At 55.0% G+C, this 22,784-nt stretch overlaps 1 protein-coding gene across 1 annotated transcript in view; it reads right to left on the reverse strand.

Annotated features, from left to right (window-relative positions):
- The window catches only part of Fam222a (family with sequence similarity 222 member A), a 45,426-nt gene extending 23,363 nt beyond the window's left edge, over positions 1 to 22,063 (reverse strand). Inside the window, exon 1 of the mRNA XM_041646133.1 lies at positions 21,935 to 22,063. The gene's annotated coding sequence lies outside the window, so the exon portion shown is untranslated. The remainder of the gene's footprint in view (positions 1 to 21,934) is intronic.
- Between the last annotated feature and the right edge of the window lie 721 nt (positions 22,064 to 22,784).

The following is a 22,784-nucleotide window of genomic DNA, read 5'->3' on the forward strand; positions in this document are numbered from 1 at the left end:
CCCATCACACAGACAAGGCACACCCTCACACAGACATGGCACATGTATACACATCACACAGACATGGCACATGTATACACATCACACAGACATGGCACACGCATACACAGCACACATACGTGACACACCCTCACACAGATATACAAATAAAGTAAAACTAAGGCATCCGATGAATGGTGCACCAAAACATCTGGTTACTGTGAGATGAAGGCCCAGAGATATCGACGGTCTGGCACAAAGATACCAGCAAGCCAGGAACAGGGCTGTAGTGGGCACCTGAAACACTCATGCCTGCCTTCCCCTTGCCCAGCCTCACCCCGTCTGCAGATGGTGGGTCCTTCAACCCTCCAGCACAGAATCATCACCGTCGGGCCCAGCCGGAGGCCATCTGGAGAGCCACACTGTCTGCAAATCGGACTGTTTATAAAGCTCAGGCCTTTTGTGACTTTGATAATAAAGGGGGGCGGGGGAGGGGAGGGGAAATGTCATAAGCCTCAATGATTAGAATGCTCTGGCCCCATCCCTGGACGTGGGGGCTGATAAGACGTCTTATCTGGGAGACACCCAAGGAAAAGGTCCGCTCCACCAGATAACACCCCCAGCTGTCAGTGTGCCCTTTCATAGCGGGACTGGAGATAAGGGGCTGTCACAGGGGAGGGGAGGCGGAAGGAAACTTTCTGAGCCGAGAATTATGCCTGATGCCTGCATGGCAAACAAGGAGCAGATGCTGCCTAAGGGCTGTCTTTATTTTATTCAAAGAGTTGTCTCGGGTAAGAGGATGGCCTTGCTACCTTCTGTCATTGATCCCTCTGTGTCTGGCTGCAGGGGGCAACAGGCTCCCAAGAGGTGGGAGCGAGGCCCTGAACTAGCAAGGTGCTGGGTACTGAGGACAGCACTTAGTGCTTGCAAAAGCCCTCCGCATCCAGATCTGAGTGCATCCCGTCCCTCAACCTAACCACCATGGCAGCCATGGCTAGAGGCTGGTTTTAGCTTCCTTTCACACAGTAGGAAATGGCCACTGTGTGTCTGTGGGGGGAGGAGGGGCAATGTGTACAAGTTCAGAAGGATTTTTTAATCGGCAGAGCCCAAGGGTATCAGATTCTGAGCCTCAAGTCCATCACAGTTGGGAGAATCCCAGAAGCCCCTGGCTTTGGTCAAGCCCACAATCTGCTTGGGTTCTACCTTGAGAGGGGTTGGAAAGAGAGGAGAGGCACAGAAAAAGTCCTTCCTGGAGGCCACCCTCACAACTGTCCAACAGAACAGAGCAGGTGTGCAGTGCAGCAGGGGGAACCCTGCCCTCCCTCAACCCACTCAGGCACTTGGGCAGTAACACGTGAGAACACCTTCTGGGGGGTGCATCCCTAGCCACATATGTAAGCATGACCTGCCACAAGGGCCCAGGGTACCACCCATTCAGAACTACCCTTCCCAGCCTCCGACCCCTCATAGGGAAGACATGCCCACCTGCTTCACAGCCTGTCCCCAGAGTAGGGCGGAGGTGGAGAAAAACCTGGGCTCTGGGAAAGGTGTGAGTCCATGAGGCCGCAGCTTCAGCTGCTTCCAGCCTCCATCTCTGCCTTTATCTAGAACCGCCTAAGCAGCAGGTCCCTGTGGCTCTACTCAAGGCCAGATACAGGCCGCAGCCTGAAGAGGAAGGTCACACCAGGTCCAGCGGGGTGAGGAGTTCAGAGGAGAAAGGCAGCTCCAGGGAGCAGCTAGGCAAGGGCTCGGCACTGAAGTCTGGGTGCCCCTGAGGATGTACAGTAGCCCTGATGAAACCGGATGGGGAATTTAGATGTGGGAGCACATCGCCCTTTGACTTCAGAATAATCCACAGTACTAGCTGTATGTGAGAGCCAGGCCTGGGTCCCTGGCCTGTTGTCATATAGAACCCAGAGTGGAGGGAAGAAGCCGGGAAACCTGGGAGTTCCCACAGGCTCTGCTTTACCTGTCAGAGAAGGCTCCCTTCTCTCACACTGTCCTGACCACACAGCTGCCCTCCGGACACAGGAAGAGCCCTGCAGCGTTGAGAGGCCCAGACCCAGGAAGGAGACACAGCACCAAGTTGGTGGTCCTGGGGTTAAAGCCAGGCTGTGTGGCTCTGAAAAGCACTACCCCCTCTGCGATCCAGCCCTCAGAAAATGCCAGCCAGCCCACTGCAGAGACGTGCCAAGGGTTCCCAGCCTGCACAGACCCCAGCGGGACTCCTCTCCATCTCCCTCTCCTTCCACTGTGTCTCCCTGCCTGACTCCCTCGGCCTCCCCGGTCATGTTCTTGGTTTCTCTTCCCATCAGTCTCTCTTTGAGGCAGCCAGGGCACAAGCCCACCCCACCTCCTTCCTGCTGTTCCCTCCCCCACCCTGGGTTCCCAGAGCCCAAGGCCTTCCAGGGGACCCTGTTAATAATTAAATGTTAATCTAAAAAGCAATTTGAGCTGCGGCTGGGCAGATCTGGTTAGAGATTACATTAGCATGGAGGAGGCCAGGGTAATTTTCTTTAACCCCTCTCTCCATCTCTCTAGCTGGGGAATCTTTAAGTCACGGGGTAGGCACTGCTGATTAAACAGGCCCAGGGCTGGGCTATGGATAAGGGGCCTGTGAAAAGTGATTATTTCCTACCACCAATCGGGCTGGCACAAGGAGGGGATTGTCACTTTTTTAAGGGTGGGGGTGGGGGAGCCCCTTCGACAGGAGCCTCATCTCCTGCCGGGATTTCTACCCCCACCGCACAGGCCAGAGGCAGCTAAGATGCCCAGCTCCGTGGCTCTTGTCTAGCTCAACACTTCTCCATCCGGTCCTTTCCTGCTATTTCTAGCTTCCTGTCTGGGGAGGGCACTGGAGCCAGGGAAACATGAAAACTAAGGTGGAATCTTGTAGGCAGAGCACTTGGGTGGGCCTCTGTGCTGGCTGGTTTTATGTCAACTTGACACAAGCTAAAGGCACTCGGGAAGAGGGAGTCTCAATGAAGAAAATGTCTCCAGGAGACTGGCCCGTAGGTGCGTTCTCTTAATCACTGATTGAGGTGAAAGGGCCTGGCCTCTGGTGGGTGGGGCCAGCCTGGGCTGCTGGTCCGGTGGTGAATAACAAAGCAAACTGAGCAAACCTGGAGAGTCAGTGAGTAACTTCCCTTCATCGGCTCTGGGCTCTGCTTCGGTGACTTCCCTCAGCAACAGAGTCTGACTTGAGAGTCGTAAGATGAACTAAACCCTTTCCTCCCCGGGTTGCTTTTGGTCGTGGCATCACTACAGCCACAGGAATACTAAGCCAGCTTCTCCTGTCACAAGGCTCTCTCTCCTCTGCAGGCTGTGGACCCGGCTTCTGCACTTGCTGCTCCTCATCAGCCCCTCCTTCTGGTATAATATTCTTTGTTTGCTTGCTTTTCTTTTGTTTTTTTGAGACAAGGTTTCTCTGTGTAGCTCTAGCTACACACTTTGTAGACCAGGCTGACCTCAAACTCACATTCACCTGCCTCTGGCTTCTGAGTGCTGGGATTAAAGGTGTGCACTACCAACCCAGCCAATATTCTTTACAATGCTTCTTAACCTTCACTTGAAGCCCAAGTTCCATGGGGCTTTGAAGATGTCCATGAAGACACACAATGCAGTGAGTGTGACTGACAAGCGGCTCCTAAAGTAGATCCCAAACCTTCCTGTGTGGGTTACCAGTGCCTATACACAGTAGGTCCCCAGGCAAACATCTCCCAAGGGAAGAATGGGTAAAATATGGGTCTTAGCAAGTGGCTGTGAGGCAGGGCAGGGGACTGCAGGTAGGCGGCTGGCCCAAGTCTTTCAGCACCACGGCCAGCTCCCAGAGCACAGTCCCAGGAAAGGGGCGGGGCCAGCTCTGGGAGGGCAATGATGCCATAGCCCTGGGAAAACAGCCCTGTCTGCCTTTCTGAAAGTATGCCAACTTCTGGGAACAACATATGTAGCCCCTACCGTGTGCCAGAGCCTGTGCTAACACTGAGCGGTCACAACTCTGAGGAGGTAGGAAAACAGTGGCTACCGGATGGGGCTATCCTACCCAGCCTACCCAGCCTGGGGGTGCCAGGAGGAAGGCCTCCCAAAAATCTCATACGGATGGCGGCAGTACTGTGTCCTGTGCTGTGAGTTTTGTCCCTGAACTAATCGCAGTTTTAGGTCTGAACTTGATTTGAGCCTCAATTTCTTTATCAAACTCCTTTCCACAGACTGGCAAATGACTCAGGGTAGAGGCAATCACGACACCTAACAAGCTGAATTTGATCCTGGGAACCGAGAGAGAGGTTGTTCGTGGTGGCAATCATCTGTAATCCCAGCACTCTTTGTGGGGGGATGTGAGACAAGATCTCTGTAGCCCTGGCTGTCCTGAAACTCTCTCTGTAGACCAGGCTGGCCTGGAGCTCAGAGCTCTGCCTGCCTCTGCCTCCCAGGTGCTGGGATTAAAGACGTGCGCCCCCATCATCAGACTTTAGGCACACATCACCACACCCCATCAATTCCAGCACTCTTCCAGTGAGAAGGAAGGGGGAGGCTCAAGGAGCATCTCAGAGGCTCCTAGACCAGGATAAGCCTAGAGTGCACAGCAGAAACAAGGGTAACCCTGCTTTGACAAGGTGGAAGACAAGAACAGACTCCCTCAAGTTGTCCTCCGGCCTCCATGCACACGCACATCCTCAGCCCCAGGTGCGCGCACACACACACACACACACACACACACACACAATACAATTTTTAAAAAATTCCTTTCCACATTTATCTAGGTATATACCAGGTGACCATGGGAGCTACTCACAGTGAGAGCAAGTATAACAGCAGCAAAGTACAGGCAGTGAATAAAGAGGGCAGGTTTGCTCCCAAGGGACCGACATCAAGACCTCGGCTGTTGCACAACACACCTTGATGGAGTGGGAGTGGGGTGGGCATTAAAAGAACCTCGTTTGTGTGAAGCCAGCCAGGCCCTAACCTCAGGAGTCTGCTCCAAATGCACAAGTGTAAACTCAGCACAGGGAGAGACTTGGTGGTACAGGGCTCAAAGGCAGCCCCAGGGAAGTGACAAGAGCCGTCATTACCGCTGTCATGACATAGTCACATAGTTGATCAGCTCCCAGAGCCCAGGCTGTTCTCACCGAGCAGATGTGTGGGGCTCATACTGGGGGGACCTCTTCCAGTCACAGGCAGGGGACTAGTGCTGATGGACCAGGTCCTAGCTAAGGGGACTTGAGACCCCCTCCCCAGTTCTGACCTTCTGAAGAACCCTCTTCTACAGTATCATATCCCAAGGTGGGAAATGTGGGGTCCTCACATTCCAGCAAAGGCTGGGAGTCGATATTAACTGTTGGCGTTGTGAGGGTATATGGACCGGGAAGAAAGGCCCTGGCCCAGTGTTTTCAGAGGGAGGCTGTACATTTCAGAGAATCCGTCCCAGGTGACCCTGGGTGTGAGGGGTCTCTGAAGAGGCAACACTGTATGCAAAGTTAAAGCCATGTAAAGTGGAAGCACACCCCAAGTCCCAAGCCCACAGTTTAAGGTAAGGGGCAATAAGAGCTGGAGGGGAGGTCTCTCTGTGTGCTCCCCATTGGCTCAGCATGTCACAGACATCACCACATCTAACGCGCTCTACCACAGAGACGATTGCTTTACACCTGAGGAAGCTGCATGATGGAGCTGAGCAGGATGCAGAGTTGTCAGGTGATGGAGAAAAGAGAAGAGTTCCTGGGAAGAGCGGGACCCTGGGAGGAGGCTGGCTGGCTGGAATGGTCCTAAAATGAGTGGCAGCAGGGGAGAAGCATCTGGGGCTGGGGGCGAGTGGCGCCTTCAGAATACGGCTAGGATGAAGACGCTGCCCCACGGCAGCAGTGAGGCTAGGAAAAGTGCCCACCCATGTCCCCAGTCACAGGGCACCACATTTTCCAAAGAACCCAGCCCAAAAGCTGGAGCACCTGGTTCGAATCTCAGGTCAGCTGTGAGGCTGTTTCCCTTGGGAGGGAGGTGCATTTCTCTTCTTTGTCCTTCCTGGAGCTCATCACTTCTAACTTTAGATGAGCGTCACTACTTGTGTTTTTGCTAGTTTTCAAAATATTTGGAGCCGGGCGGTGGTGGCGCACGCCTTTAATCCCAGCACTCGGGAGGCAGAGGCAGGCAGATCTCTGTGAGTTCGAGGCCAGCCTGGTCTACAAGAGCTAGTTCCAGGACAGGAACCAAAAGCTACGGAGAAACCCTGTCTCGAAAAAAAAAAAAAAAAAAAAAGAAAAGAAACAAAATATTTGGAAAGGGATTTCAGTCTTTGTCTGTCAGGAGACAGGAGGCTCAGGGCAAATCACACACGGGACAGACAGCAGCTGTTGGGGAGGAAGGGCTGGATGGGGGCAGTCAGACAGAGGACCAGAAGCTCTGATACCCAGAGGCAGAGAAAGCACTCCAGGAGCCAGCGCCAAGTGCCAGCAGGTCCCATCTAGTGACCCTTTTGTCACAGACTTGGCCCTGTGGGAGCCAAGGCCCCAATGCTCCCATAGTGCTCTTCACCCTCACGGTCCAGACCAAGTTTTTCACCTACAACCCATCCCACCCACACTGACTTCCAGGTATTTCTAATATCTTCCTCGGCACAGCCTGCATGGTCCCTGTCCTCTTAACTGCCTGGTCATGCTGGCTTCCTTTCTGATCCTCTAGATAGGGCTTTTACGTTTCTGGTTTGGCCTCTCCGCACAGCACTGTCCGACAGAGTTATGAAGGCTCCATTTGTAAGTATAAATTCTCTACAGCCAAAAGGAATTAAATTTAGCAGTGTACCCCGCTTAATCCCACAGGTTCACAGCCAGACCTCAAGGTACTGACAAGGCATGTCATGGTCCTTTCTGCACTATGCCTTTGAAATCTACAGGAGATGGACTTGGTAGCCACCTGTGGAGAGCACCTGGCTACATTGTCCCCAGCCTGTCCCTGTCACCATGTTCTGCAAGTGGCAGTCCCCAGACAGCCCATCTCTTTTTGTTTCTGCATCAGCTCCAACATCTTCTCCAGGAAGCCCTCTTTAACCACCCTCACAGGGCCACAACCCATCAGCACTTTTAATGATGCCTCTTGGCACTCTGGGGTCAACCTCTTGCTTCAAGGTTAGGGCACTGTCTGCCAGAGCACTGGCTCCACTGTGTGCACGCTGGAGCACACAGTAGGTATTTAAGAGGGTGGAGGAGAGGAGGAGAAGTGAAGGGAGTGGGCCGGGAGCCCTAGCTGCCTACTTCATTTCACATTCTAATGAGTGCTGAGAGGAGGAGGCTAAGGTGTGCACGCACGTGTACATGCATGCATGAGACGATATGTGTGCACACATGTACATGTCAACACATACACACACCCTCCCCACAACTGCTGAGGAGCAGAACCGAGGACGGGCCTCCTTTCAAAATCAGTCCACATGGAAAAATGGCTGTGACAGCACAAAGCCAAGACTAAATCAGCAATGGGCCGATTGCCGAGTGACAGTTACAAATGATCTGATGTGGAAAAGACGGGATCAGATGTGTGCAGAACAAGGGCCACCCGGCGCCTGCACATGCCAGACAACAGGCTGCTTGGGGGGCAGGTAGCTCCCCATAGCCTGGGCTCAGCATGTGGCCTGGTGAACTAGGACCGGGCCTGCCTGCTCAGGGGGCCGCTGTTGCAAGGCGCACATGGGTGCTCCTCAAACACTCTACACCGGGGCAGACCCCACCCCCACCCCCCCAAAGGGCACCCAGTGCTTAGCTCAGGGCACTGAGATGCAGCTGCTTCTAGCATGTTACTTCCAAACGAAAGCAGAATGCTGCTTTTTATGATAGGGAAGAGGGTGTCCGCAGCCCAGCTCCTGTGCTGTTATCAGGACTCAAGGTGAAGCAGGCTACTTGGCACCATTAGAGACTCCATGATGGACTTTGGGACAAGCCTCTCCCCTAAAAGGGGAGGGAGGCTTCCAGACCCATGTTCTGTTACCTGATACAAAATGTCACCCCCAAAACCCCCACTCAAAGTGTTTTGTGAGGTTAGATCCAGAGAGGCTGTGTGGCTTCTGCAGGGGTGCCCAATAGTTATGCAGTAGGGCCTCAAGCCAGGCAGGCGGGCACTGAACGGAAGGATGGCTGGGCCTCTATGCCCAAATTATCCGGGGTTCTCACCCACCCCACTGCACCACATAGTTCAGCACCTTAACCTGACAAACTCTGGCACAGTGGGCCACAGAGGGCTGAACACACATCTCCCATGACAGGTAGGGCAGGGAGAGGAGGATGGCTTCCTCCTGGGTTGTCACCTGTCTTTGGGGCTGAAGGGCTGGGAAGTCCTGAAGAAGGGGTGCCCCTTGCTTCCTCTAGTAGCAGCTAGGCAGAAGACCCATCCCTCAGGCCTCTCATACCCAGAAGGGCAAGCTACAGAGGCTGTGGAAGGAAATAATTCGTCCAAGGTCACCTGGTGGGCCTGGACATCATTCCATGCCTACTTGACTCTAAAGTCACTGAGATCGCTGTACTAAGGGGAAATCTTGGGTCTGTAGATAGGCATTGGCTTCTACTGGCGTGGGCACTGGGCTACTTTTGAAGGTCACTGTCCTGGCCCTATTTAGTTGCCATGATGTAGGTCAAGAGGCTGATGCCAACAGGGCTATCTAAGGCCAGTGAACTTGCCCTCAAATGGCCAGCACAGCCATGTGCTGTGGGAGTCCCTTCTGTGTGCTGTGATTACCATTAATGAATAAAGGAACTGCCTTGGACCTGTAGCAGGGCAGAACTTCCCTAGACAGGGAAAACTAAACTGAATGCTGGTAGAAAGAAGGGCGGAGTCAGAGAGAAGCCATGTATCCCACCAAGACAGACGCTGGAACTTTACCCAACTTTACCTGGTAAACAAAGCCACGTGGCAATACACAGATTATTAGAAACGGGTTAAATTAATATGTAAGAGTTAGCCAATAAGAAGCTAGAGCTAATGGGCCAAGTGGTGATTTGATTAATACAGTCTCTGTATGGTTATTTCGGGTCTGAGCTGCCAGGCAGTCGGGAAACAAACAAGCAGCCTCCTCAACAACCATGGTGTCCTACTGACCCAATTTCTATATCCACAAAGTACTACCACCATCTGTCCTGGTAGGTTCAGCTCCAGGAAGCACAAAACAGCTCTTCAGCTAAAGAGCAAACTCCAAACTGATTTCCAATCCAGCTCTGCTACTCACCAGCAGGGTGGTCCTAAGTCACAGAGTCCCTTGGGGGGCTAGAGAGCCAGGCGGAGTTCAGCAAACCATGGCAGATGGGGAACCACCACAGAGAAGGTGCCAGGAATGAAACTTCAGTCCTGTTTCCCATTACCCCCTCCTAACCTCGCTGGAGGGAGGACTATTACTATCCTGATGTTCTAGGAGTAAGGTCGGAGGCAGTCACATGTTAGTCTTGAAACTGTAAATCCCCTGCCTCAACCTTCTGAGGGCTGGGGCTACAGCTCTTCCAGCCTAGACAAAGGGTCTGAAGTCCAAATCATGGGGCCAGAAGGGGCTGTGTGGGCTATGTGCAAGAAAGGACACAGGCTAGAGATACTAGGGGTCCTCGGAGGCCAGGTGGGGCCCTGACCCCTCACCTGCAGACAAGAAAGCGCAGTGATAAAGGCACTGGGATTCAGTCTGGAGTTCTTCCATCTGCCAGAAGTGCAGGCTTGGCAGGACCACTGATCTCTCCGTGCTCTGGCTTCCCCATCTCTAGAAAGAGCTTCATGACAGACCTATCTTACAGACTGGGGAGAAGTTTGGTGCACAGCAAATACTACTCCTTTAAGGAAAAAATGTAAAGGGTTGTAGGTATGGCTTAGTAATTGAGCATTTGCCTAATGTGGTCTTGAGTCTAATACCCAGCACTCAGATAAAAGAAACCAAAACGCAGAAGCCTAAGACCGTGTCGAGCCAGTATGGGAATGGTTTGGTCACTGGGGCATCTCCTGCCTTGGTAGGTGCCAGGAAGAGGGGTGGCAGCAGCGGCACAGCTCAGCCTTGCCAGGGCACATGCCAGCACGAGCGTGCGCGCGCGCTTGTGTGTGTTGCTGCAGCAGCTTCTATGCAAACATGTTAATTTGTTTTCATTTTGTGTTTTTTTTCCTTCGCAGGATAATTGGGTGAGTTTGAAGTCTTGGCGAGGCTGCTGATTATAGCTGTTTGGGTGGTGCCCTCACGGGGCTTGGGCCCTGCCTCTTGCCTCTGGTAGAGCAGACGCAGTGGGGTGTTTCCTGGGGGCATTTGCGGGGACTTGGGGTGGGTTCTGAGGGTTGGAGGGCTGACCTGGGACCTCTGACGTGCTCCCCACCCAGATAACACGGCATCCATTGCTGAAGCGTGTGCGCCTCCCTGCGCACAGCTTTTCTTTGTGTTGCTGACTGCATGCAATTAAAAAAAGAAGAAAGAGAAATGTGGCTGGCACAGTGGTGCATGCCTGTCATTCCAGCATCTGGAGGTTGAGGTTGGAGGAGTCCAGGAGGCCCAGCACAGCGTTGGCTACCGCGAGTTCTAGGCCACCCCAGGCTACAGTGAGACTCCACCAAAACAAACAAAACCCAGAAAATTAGCTTTCCACTCTCATCTCTTAGTCATCAGAACCAAACCAACCTCACAGCTCACGTTTCTGAGGGCAAGAGGCCGTTGTTCTGGTGGGAGGTGGGTGCCTGTGTTTCCCACTCCGGAGAGGGGTGGTGGCTTGGATCTGAGCTCCCCTAGGAGCCCAGGTGACTTTAGTCACTCTCCAAATTTCTGAGTTTTCTCTCGCCTGGGATCCCCTGCCTTGCCTTGGAATTCAAAGCCAACGGCTGGATAGATATCACAAGAATTGGGGGCCTCAGAGTCCAAGCTGAGGTTGGGGCTCTTTGTCCTGTGGGGATCCTGCACTTGACCCCCATCCGTGGACTCACAGCATTGACACTGCTCATTGACCACATCTCATAGAGAGGGACCAGTGTCTGAGGCTAGGCCATCTTTGGTTCTCATTTCACCAAGAGCATCCTGTGTCAAGTTGTAACATTTGACTACTCTATCCTATCAGGGTTCATAACGGCCTGGCCCCATGGTGACACACAGTAGGCCCAAAGCAAATGAGGTGATTGGTGGAGGAGGCTCTGAATTGGGTGGTGGTTGTGGGAGATGACAGACTTCCGGCTGGTCCTGGAGGTGGTGGGCAAACCTCTGAGAAGGGGTGGCAGCTGGCAGCACCCTTCCCCCGCTGAGAGACACAACAAAGGGGCCTCTATCTCTCTCTGAGCATTTGTTCCTGGCCTGGCTGGGCCACACCACCCCTCTCCCCGCTCTGCTGGTCGTCCAGCCAGCTGAACAGACACAAAGGCCAGTGTGTCCCTGAGGAGCCAGCCTGGCCCCAGAAGACCCTGCACACAGGGAACATGAGGCTCAGAAGGGTCCAGGGAGACTGTGTGGTGTGAGGCGAGGGTTCCCATTCAGGGTGTGCAGTGTGGGGTGAGGCTTCCATCCAGGGAGGGTGTGCAGTGTGGGGTGAGGGTCCCCATTCAGGTGCAATGGGGAGGGGACAGAGGACAGGAAGGATTCTTGGTTTCGAGTTCCAGCTTCTGTACCTCCTAGTCATATAATCCTGGGGGCCAGGGCTGAACCTTGGTTTCCCTTCTGTTGAGAGGGGTCTATGACAGTGACATATTCAGCCACCTGGGCTGTCAAGAGTTCAGGGAACTGTTCCATTTGGGGGACAGAAGGTAGGCAGGCTTAAGCATCCATGGGCATCTCTTCAATTTTACTTGGGAAATTGACAAGTAAACCAAGCAACCCCCTCCCACCCAGCAGTCCCAAACTGACTCTCAGGCCAGGCTGAGGTCCTGTCTTAAGTGGTGGTATGACAGTGACTGCTGTCACTAAACACCCACTGGACACAGGGACCTTAGGGAAACCGCATCTCTTCCCAGTCCCACAGCTGCCCTGAAAGGGTGGCAACAGGATAGCACCACACTCAGAGTCGAGCCCAGCAAGAAGGGCTCAAATGCCTCCCTCCCTCCCTGTATATAAGAGGTTGTTCAGCCTCAAAGGGTCTACGGTAACATGAGAAAATCCACTCACGATGTCTTCGGGTCCAGCAAGCTTGACATCTTGACCAAGGGGATATTCCCCAAAGGCCCAGGGTAGGAACTGAAGCCCACAGGTCGTGTCCTGGTGCCTGGCTATATAGGAGGCCGGCAACCATTCCAGCAGCAACGCTACCTAGGCTTTGTAGGCCGTGATCTCACAGACCCTGGAGACAGTCTTCAGCAGGATTTTATTTTCTTATTTCACTTCTTAAGACTGAGAACCAGAGCCCTAGAGAACCTGCAGCCTGCAGGGGGTGGGGCCAGAGATCCAGGCCTCTCACCTGCTCTTCGCCCCTGTTGACCCCTGGAACTCTGACCCTTCTGCACAACAACTGTTTCCCTGCTGTCCGCCTGAGCTAGGGCAGCCAAGTGAACAGCAGAGTACCGAGTAATTAAGACGACGCACCATCCGGGTGCCTGGGAATGCTGTGGAGTTTCCCTTTTATGTTTATAGCAATTGTATGAAAATGTGCGACACGGAGCGGCACCAGCTGACAAACGAGATGAGACAGACAGGATTCCGGGCCGGCTTTTTTCTGGGCCTGATTGGCATTAATTGTGAGCGTTTACAAAGCACAACTCGGCGCCTGACATTTGCTTCAAGCGAACGTTTCCCTTCTAATAGTTTTAATGATTACATCGGGAGCTGGTGATCACCACAGGGTGGGGGAGGCTGTCTGGAGCCTCACTTCCCGGCTACCTGCTGCAGAAGGGCTGTGCCAAGTGCCAGGTTTTGGGCACAGGAAGGAACCACAGTGTGGGCCTAGCTGCTGGCACCTATGGTGTTGCCAGTTTATAACACTGGTGAGGAGATACTGGGGAGTCCCAGCGCTGGGGAGGTGAGCAGAGAGGGGATACTGGTCTGGCTTTGGCTGGAGGCTCAGCTCCTCATGGACTAAGAAGGACCCTACAAATGCTAGTTGTCTTACTGTGTGACTTGTGGCCAAATCCTTTCTGAGCTCTGGGCTTGGTCCCCTTACCTGCCAAGAGGGGTAGGAATTCATTCAGACCAGGATTCTGCACACAACTCTGGCCTGTCTCCAGATGTATCACCTTGGAGAAACCCTTAATCTTTAGTCTATTTCCCTTACCTGAACTGAACTTAAGGGGATTTCTAGACCCTAGGGAAAAGGGGTATGGGGAAACTGAGAATTCCCCACATCCAAGGCCCTACACAGCTTCCTCCCCGGGGAAAAGGCTGTGAATCCTGACTGACTCACCAGCTGGCTCACTCATCCCTGGGCACTCGGGAACTTACACGCTCACACGGGCACTCGGGAACTTACACACTCACACGGGCACTCGGGAACTTACACACTCACACGGGCACTCGGGAACTTACACGCTCACACGGGCACTCGGGAACTTACACACTCACACGGGCACTCGGGAACTTGCTCACTCACGTGCTAGCACACCCATTCACTCGTGCACTCGCTGGACTGTTTGTGTTTGTTTGCTCACAGATCTGTGTGTCCACCCACTCACATGCCTGCCCCCTTACACGTGTGTCTGCTTGTCATGCAGTCACTCGCTCACATACTCACCCAGGAATTCCCAAAGACATCAAGTGCCCCCTCCGGAACCTGAGAAGGCAGCAGGGGACAGGGCCTCCTTGACAGAGCGCACGGCTGCACATGAATAGGTGACAGCTCTAAATGCACTTCATGTGTAGAACTCTGTCATCCTTAGCTCCAATCTACAGTTGAAGAAACTGAGGCACAGTGAAGTGGAATCAGATGGCATCAGAGGCGAAGCCTCTCAGAAGTTGCCAGACCAGCCCCCCCATTGCCCTTCTGTTGTGGTAAGGACTTGAATGCACAGCCAGTCAGGGCATCAGGGCAAGAGCCCCAGAGGACACGGCAATTAGTGGTGCTGTCAGCCCCACTACCAGGGTTCCATTTCCTAGAAACCCATCTCTCTTACACACATGGCTACATGCTAAGTCTGGCCAGAGGTCACACGGAAGGCCCCCACCAGGTGCATGAGAAGGGCATCCATGATACACACAGAAGCCCAGAGATATGAAAGAACCCAGTGGGGTTGGGAGCAGCTGGCTGAGCACTGGCCCTGCCAGGTTCACTCTGCAGGAAGTTCCCAAGATGAACCCCACTTCTGTACTGACTTCAGCCGAAAACCTCTGACAATATTTTGAGGTAGTTTGGGATTGCAGTGGGGAGAGAGGGGGAAAAAAAAGAGGGGGATTTCTTTTTCTCTTTTGCATATGGTGGCACAGATGGGCCCATGATCCGTAAAAACTGTCTGCAATTAAACTCCCACTTTGCATGGCTGGATATGTCAGTCGTCTGAACCATGAGTGGAGGGCTCCACACTGACAGACAGGAGCTGTGAGGGGTGGGAGCAAGGCAGATTCCACAGGATGGGCAGTAGCCCAGGAACCTAGGACCGGGGCCTGATGGATGACTGGATGGATAGGGAGGGACAGTGACCATATCAGCTCTTTCTCTCAGAATCCACCTTGGCGTTTACCAAATAGCCAGAAAGCTGGGTGGGGCCTTGGCTAGTGCTGGGTGCCTGGCTTGCAGGGCAGTGATGGAGAGTGAAGCTAACCATGGTCAGATCCTGCCAGGAAGCAGGCCTGAGACCTGGGACAGGTGGGCAGGTAGGTGCTGCTTGCCACAATGAGGGCTCCTTGGCCACAGTTGCAGGGGCAGGGCCAAGAAGCCAGAGCCTGCAGCCCAGTTGGCAGGGGGATGGAACACAGTGCCAGGAAGAGCAGCCAAGGGTCAGGCCCGGCACACTCTCATTCCCAGAGGAATTGCTCCAACCTCCATTTAGGGGAAGCAGGTAGGGAAACCAAGGCAGGTGTCAAGACACTCTTAAGGACCCGAGTCGGCTCTGCCACACTACCCCATGTGTCGGCCTCCTCCCAGTCTTGCTAACCTGGGCTCCTAGTGCTCCAGCTGCTGCCCTGGGATGCTCCGCTGTTTGGGTTAACGAATGCCTCGTTTGGCTTTGGGACATCCTGAGATCACTAATAATTGTCCCATGATGAAAGAAATAAGGCCCTGATGGACCTTTTCCTGCCCACACCACACTGCGAGAGGAAAGTCATAAAAACAGCTTGCTATCTCAGCTACTGAGGCTCCGACTAGATGTCACTGCTAATTGGGTATCACACCCTTGTCTTGTTCTCTCAGAAGCTAAATCAAGAAAGCGCCACCGCTGCGGACTAATTATATCTCCGGCCTGCAGCCTGCAGCTTGTCTCTCCCTTTATTGAGTTAAAAAATGGTCACGAACCTTCATCTTTCATCCCCCCCCCCCCCCCCCCCGCCAAGTGCCGGGCCTACACTGTCCTCCGGGCGAGGCTGTTCAGGTGCACACTGCACAGAAGGTCAGTAAGAGGCCTCCAAGACAGGCAGAAGGGCTGTGGAGAGCTGAGAGGGCCCCTGCCCCAGGTACCTGCTTCATGTCCTCCTTCCCCAGCCACTCCCCTGTCAGGCCTGGACGGAGAGGGGGAACGCTGGGCTCTCTCCACTTAGTGTTTACTCAGCCTACATGGATGTCTATCTGTGTACTAGGCTCTCCTGTCTACAGCTTCGAGCAGCCCAGAAGCAGGTAGGACCAAGCACACAGCACCCTGGCTGGTAGAGGTACTAGATACTGAGATAGTACCTCATCACTCTCCTGCTCAAAGCTGCCACCACCAAATGCCAAGGCCAGCATTTGGCTCCTCCCAGTCCCCTCCAAGTCACCGAAACAGTCCCCCAACCGCCGTGCCATCCCTGCCTGCCTCGAACATCACCACCGGTCCCGCCCGACAGCCATGCTGTCCCTGCCACACACACCACTCTTCCCAGCACGGCCATCAGCCCTTAGGGCTTCAGAACACATGTCAGGCAGCTCGCTTGGGGAGCTGTCACTTCTGTCTGACACCCCCAGGCTCGGTCTGAGTCCCAGGTCTGACGTGTGTTAACCTATACTGCTCGACTGTGCTGAATGAACTTTAGCTTCTTCATCTTTGAAATGGACCAAGTCCTTCCTAGAGGCCCAAAGAGGCGTGTGGGTGCCCAGGGGGTGATGAAGCGTGTCCAGGAAGGACTCAGTAAACACTAACTGTAAAGAGCTACAGGCACTCTGGGACTGGCATGGCGGGCAGTACCCGCCCCTCACACTTACACAGTGCTGAAACAATTCAAGAAGGCCCCCACAATCTTCAGCTGCCGTCCCATGGCCCTTGGACGGCAGGGGACCCTGAGCTCCTTAAGGCCAGGCAGCCGACATGTTTTAGCCCATAGGCTCTGATGACTGATGGGCGCTAGCTGCCCAGAGCGCTAGAAGGAGTCCAAGGTCAGGAAAAGAACAAGGCCGGGGAAGAGGGCAGCGATTGATTGGTGATGTCTGCCAAGGACGACCTGGCAGAAGGGGAGTCAGGCCTGCCACAGGACTTACCATCCTTGACATTTTTAAGGGACATGCTTGCGTCTGGGGAGAGATGGGGGGCAACTTGCTCAAGGCTGTGCAAAATGTGAAGAAATGGCTAGTCTAAAATAGGTCCCTTGGCTCCTGCTCAGGCATTTCCCCAGGACAACCTGCCCGGCCCTGCCCTCCACAGAAGACCCTGCTCACCTGCCATGTGGCCCTGGCCTGAGCCCCCGATTCATCTCACTGAGCCTCACTTCTCCACTTAAACAACAGGGATAAAACTGCCCTTGGCGGGACAATGGGGCCTTAAGTGAGTGTCCCAAAGCTCATGGAGCACACAGCAGATGTTAACAGTGATTCCCACGACAGGCAGCGGAGTTTAAAGAGAAAGCAACAGGACCTCCACTTCCATGGAGCCCTCCCTGCTCTGTTTCTCCTCAGCTCCTACATGCTTTGAGAGAGCTGAAGGCCCCAGGGGCAGGGACCAGGGCCATCTCACCCCAACCTCCGGCTTGCTGGCACAGCAGTGGCACACAGTGAATCCCTCTCCCGCAGTACTCAGGACTGGCCACCTTTTGTCTCCAGAGCCAGGAGCGGAGAAGCCCTCCGGCTGGGCAGCAACGGTCATTTCCTGTTCACTACCCACCGGCTCTCATTTTAGCCAGCCCTCACAGCCTTCCTTCTCAGGTGGACTTTGGGCCTACCTGACAGATGAGGAGCCTGTGGTCACACAGATGGTGACAGTGTATGGCCTCAAGAAGCTGCTACTTCTGCCTCTATCGGTGCCAAGCTTGGCGCTGGCGCCAGACGTGAACCTGTAGTACACAGCTGATGGTGGGACTCCTTCCTCCCAGGGAGGCCCCTCTCCCCTCAGATCCTGGGTCATTAAGTCTCCAAGAGCCTGTTCACTGGCCTCACCTCCTGACCTTCCAGGCTATTGTCCCTGTGCCTCTATACACTAACAGGAGTTGGGGGGGTGGAGACAAACAGTTGCTAGAGGTGGGGCACTGGCTTGTTTTGGAGCTGAGATAACTGGCCAGGACCTGAACCTTGCTCATGCATCCCCCTCCACACACAAACACAACCCATAGGAGAACTGCTATTGCCTATAACCTACCAGGAAACCGATTTATATGGGAACACACATACCCAATGAGGAGAGAAACTAGGGTCCCACCCCAGATAAGCCTAAGGACCCCAAGGCCCCTGCTGACCTCCCTAGTACCTAGACCATAAGGAAGCCCCTCTCCCCTTGGACCACATGGGTCCCTTAGCTTGGACGTCAAGATGATCCCTTCCAACACCCCTAGTGGTTTTTCTCTCCTTCACCCACTCTCCCCTCTTAGTAGCTGTCCTTCCATGCTGATGATGCTTCCTCTGCCAGCAATACCCCCAGCACCCTGGGGTTGTCTGGAAGCCCTCCCTGAACAGATACTGCCGTTCACTCCTGGGGTCCCCTCCAGCCTTGCTCACGCCCCATCTATCAGAAGTTCTCTTCTTCCTGAGAACAGGGCAACAGTGGGCAGACCAGGGGTCTCTCATCAAGACTGAGACTACGCGTCTATCCAGGCAGACTAGAGACAGGGCAAAAGAATCAGTCCAATTACCCCTCCTCACTGCCCATGTCCCCACTCCCACCCTGACTACAGGAATCCACTGCCTCCCATCACCTGCAACTCCCTGGCTGTGTGACCACAGGCATGAACTTATCCTGTGTCCCCAGTGAAACAGATCAAGAGTCGGACAGGGACTGAGTTATCTATTGGTCATCTGGCTTCTAGAGGCCTCTATTTCTCCATCTCTGAAATGGCACTAACTCCACCAGGGATGGCCAGGAGAGCGCCACCAGCCACCGTCTTGGCTAGCCTTTTGTTTGATGCTCGCAGTAGGCCCTCAGCTGTTTCTCAACTAAGCAATCAGTGGTCCAGGTGGAAGGAATGCACACGCACACCCCCGACAGCCTCCACCCCTTCACAGAATCCCTCTCCCCACCCCCAGCCTGGGCAGACAAAAATAGTCATTAGGCAGATTTCAAAAGATGTCAGTAGCTTATAATTATAGTCGACAACCTTCTGAGATAAAAGTGATTACCTTGGATGCAAATCGCTTAGCAACCAATCAGGGCGGCGGGCGGCGCCCGCGGAGGTGACCGGCCGGCAGCGCAGCCCTCCTCCCTCGGCCGCACCACCGCACAGGCGGCGAGAAAGCGCACAATAGCTCTTGACACGCAAATGGGTTAACACAATAAAGGCGCTCCGGCCGGTGCTGGGGGAGAGCGGCAATTCCCGGCCCGCGGGAGGTAATAAAGCGGCCCTTTTGTGCGCGCCTCCTCGTTCTCACCCCCGCCCAGCCCCAAGGAATCGCTGCCTGATTGAATTACGGTTCATGAATACGAGCTGCTTGCCTGCTTCCTCTAACTGGGGAGGGTTGGCAAAGAAGAGTGGGCAAGAGGGAGGTTGGGGAGGGCACCCTGGCCAGGCCCCAGAGCCCCCTGGCACTCAGATGGGAGCCACGTGTGCTCACCATGTGGGATCACCACGTGGGGGCCCCCTTGCTGAGGCGCTGGAAGGGTAGGGGGACCCCAGCCCAGAACAGGGTCTTCTGCTTTGGGCTCCAAGACACTGTGAGAACTGGAGATTATGCTCATAGCAGGTATAAACTGCATTTATGGAAGACTCTCTGTATGCTGTGGCCTATAGTGAGCCCTCACGGAATCCCTGCCACGCCCCTGGGAAGTGGGTGCTGCCTGTGCTCTTCACAGATGAGGACACCAAGCCTCGGCAATTCAAAGCCATGCAGCAGGGTCACACAGTCAGGACAGTCCCAGACACAACCACACCAGAGTACGGTTCTCTGCAATAAGATTCTCTGGGGAGCTTCAGGTTTCTTATCAAAAGCATCAGGCAACCAGGCAGGGCCTGCACCTAGCCCAGAACAGCTGAGAGGCTCCAAAGCTCAGGGCATTGGACAATACGAGGAGGGACCCTTACGTGGAGGCTGCCCGGAGAATTTAAAAGGCTGTAAGGGTGCTACCTGCGTTGTCACCTGACAACTCCAGGGCCACCCTGCCCCGTTCAACCCACAGACAGCTCTGACACTCCTCTGGTACAGCCTGGATTATCTATTGGCCCCTTTGAGTACTCATGTGCCATCTCCCTCAGCTGTGCCCCTCACCTGCTGCTGGGCCACAAGCTCCACCCACTAAAGTGCTGTTGCCATCTGTAACCCGGCCTTCCACTGGCAGAGCCTGCCAGGAGCTCTGAGTGGCTGAGGTCCCTGGGTGACCATGGCCATCATACGCCCCTCTAAGCAAGCCCGGGGGGTCAAGCAGATGACACCGGAGCTGGCAGGTGGGTTTGTTTCATGCAATACATTCTTCCTGTCAGGGCTACAGAAGGGCCCAGCGGGTGAGGGCAACAGGGTGAGGTCACCAGGCCTAAGATGATGCCACTGTGCTCAATTGGTGGTATCTTACCCAGGAACCCATCTGAGGGCAGGGTGTCATCCTGAAGCCGGGGTCACTGAGGCCAAGCCACTGCAGCTGCCTGGCTGAGTACCTACAAAAAGACCATCACTTCCTTGGCTCAAGCCTCTGATTTCTTATCCGCAAAATGGGTCATGGCACAAGCCACTCCAAGCAGCAGCTGAGATGCTGCGAAATGCCTGGCACTCAGGAAGACACTGGGTAAACTGGCACTCCCCCTGCTTGTCGTCTGGCGCTCACTGCCAAGCCCAGGGAGCCGAGGGAAAGGAACAGAAGGAGTTGCCCAACTCTGACAGCCTTTCCCTCCGCCTTGGCTGAGGGAGTGTAAATACTACACAGAGGGCCTCCAACCGCCTGTGTGTGTATCTCTGGCGCGCACTACAAGTTTGTTTCTAAACTGGGAAGTGTCGAGAGGCCGTGCAAACAGCACTGTACCCACAGCCTCCCCTGTTCCCCCAATCTGCTGTTGCTGTGCTGTCTGTCCTCAGAAGCTTGTGTTTAAGGTAACTGCTTCCGCTGGAAATACCATCACCCTATCAAAGCGCCCTCCCCGGTATTTATTAACCTGTTACTAGAAGGTACTGGGAGGAGGATGGGAAAGGCTGTCGGTCCAGAGAGACCAGGCCTGGCTTCTTCCCCCTCACCTGCCCCTCACTGTGGGAGCAAAGACACCAGCTTCTTCCGCCGTTCCTAGGAATCTGACTGCAGCTGTTTCACCAACATCTGACCCTGGCAGTCTTAACCGGGACGGGCATAGACAAGGCAGCAGGACGTGGCCAAGGAGTTCTCTGAGCTGCGACTGTACAGGGCTGCTGTGTGTGGGGAGAGGGGGCTCTTGCCTCCCCACCCATCCCCCTGGCCCTGGCAGAGATGGACGTATTCAGACCTTGGCTCCCACTGGCCCTGCATTTGCTTAATCAGCATCCATCACACTGCTTGTCAAAATCATCTTAAACACCGGAAGGAGAATGGCTTAGGCAGGAGTCCCAGCTGAGCCAAGGCCCCTCACCTTGGGGTTGAACAGCAGGGAGGTTCCCTGGGCAGACACAGAGACCTGCAGACACACTGACCAGGAAGGTCGCAGCTCCTCTCTCTGGCTTGGAGCAGAACATCCCCATTTTCAAGAGAAACAGCCTGCTTTGGAGGCTGCTGAGCCTGCTTTTCTCTGGGGACCCTGGGAACTTCGGCTGCTGGCTGGGTACATGCTGGGGTTCTCCGGGGCCTTCTTTTGAGCATCCTGCTTACAAGTGGGAGGTTGCTCTTCTGGCAGTTATGGGCTCCCAGGGGACACAGGGCAGAATCCGGAACACCTGTCCTTAGGGCACTGCCTCCCTCCCCCACCTGAAGTGTTGACTGAAGACTGAGGTCATAGGACTGCGGTGGACAGGACAGAAGGAGTTGGCCTTCACCTTCTACTGCCCGACGTGCAGCTCTGCTCATTCTGGCTCTGGCTCTGGCTCTGGCTCAAGGTTAGCTGCGTGTCACCACCATCTGACATCAGAGGTCAGGCGGTGATGTCACACGCAGCCTGCTGGGAACGTGCTGTCTTTGTGAGTTATTTGTAACAACAGAGTCACAATGTCTCGCCTCAGAGGACACAATCCCCAGACAGAAGTTTTGGGGCTCCACATCTCTGGCTTTTCAAGATCTCAAAGGTTGCTTTGTAGCCCCTCCATGCTGGCCCACCCTGGATGTCCCCAGTCAAGCCCTACAAAACTACAAGAGTTCAGGGTAGAGCCACTCACTACCTTAGTTAGCTCCATGGGTGGGGTGACCTTTCCTATGGTATGTCCCAAAGCCAGCAGAATACACACCAGGAGTCCCCACCCTCCACTACAGCCAGTTCAAATAAGTTATGTGGGCAGGACAGGGGCGAACAAGAAGCACTGCTGCCTCTGGGCGCTCAACAACCGAGGGTCCCTTGAGGACCAGTCCAGATTGCCCGACTGCCAGAGGCTGCCCCCAGCTCAAATCCAAATCCCCGTGCCCCTTAACTCACTGTGTGTTAGCCACGCAGGCGAAAGGTACCAAGTCTCAGAGGCCACAACGCTCCAATCTGCCGGTCGCGGCCATGCAGGAGTGCTAAAGATTGCCCGAGGAAGCCGATGCTTTTCTTCGGGTGGGAAGGGGAGTTGTCGGTGAGGGCGAACCCCACGCCCGAAAGCGCCTTCCAAAGTCGGGGAAGGGGGTTTCTCTGCTCAGCACCGGTCGCGTCCGCCCGGGACCCCAGCCGCTCGCGCGCTCAGGCGGCGCATCCTCGCCGGAGACCGTGCTCCATACGTCCGGCGGGAGGCGCTGCGCCTCCCTCCGGGGCCCCGCTCACCGCGGCAGCTCTGCCCGCGCCTCTCCCAGGGCGCCCTCTCCGTCCGCGCTGGGAGGCCGGCAGCCGCGGCCCCTCTCGCCAGCTCCAGCTGCAGCCTGTCTTTGTTGCTTCCTCTCGCTTGCCCGCCTGCCCTCTGCTTGCAGTTCCCGGGTTTGCCCTCGGGTGAAGAGTCCGTCTCCTCGGAGGATTGCACGCACCTGCAGCGGCTCCGGCTCCTCGCCTGGCGTGCACCGGCCCCCGCAGGTTGCAGAGAGCAGCGCCGAGAACGCACCGGCCCCTCCTCCTCCCCTCGCTTCGAGCCCCGGGTGTGGGGGGAGGGGAAGCCGGCGAACAGCGGCAGTGGCAGCCGCAGCGAGCGGTAGAGGCTGGGATGCAGCCTCGCGGGCCTTGGCGCTGAGGACCAGCAAATCCAGCTGGCGCAGGGCAGACTCGAGGATGGAGAGCCGTGCACCGGCGTGGGGCTCGAGCGCTGCAGCAGAGGCGGTACGGCGGTCTCTCCAGCACCCGCAGCCCCAGACGGCTCGCG

The sequence above is a fragment of the Microtus oregoni genome, unplaced genomic scaffold (genome assembly GCF_018167655.1).
Source record: "Microtus oregoni isolate MIOR12 unplaced genomic scaffold, Mior012 000003F_ref0000135, whole genome shotgun sequence".
NCBI classification, from domain to species: Eukaryota; Metazoa; Chordata; class Mammalia; order Rodentia; family Cricetidae; genus Microtus; species Microtus oregoni.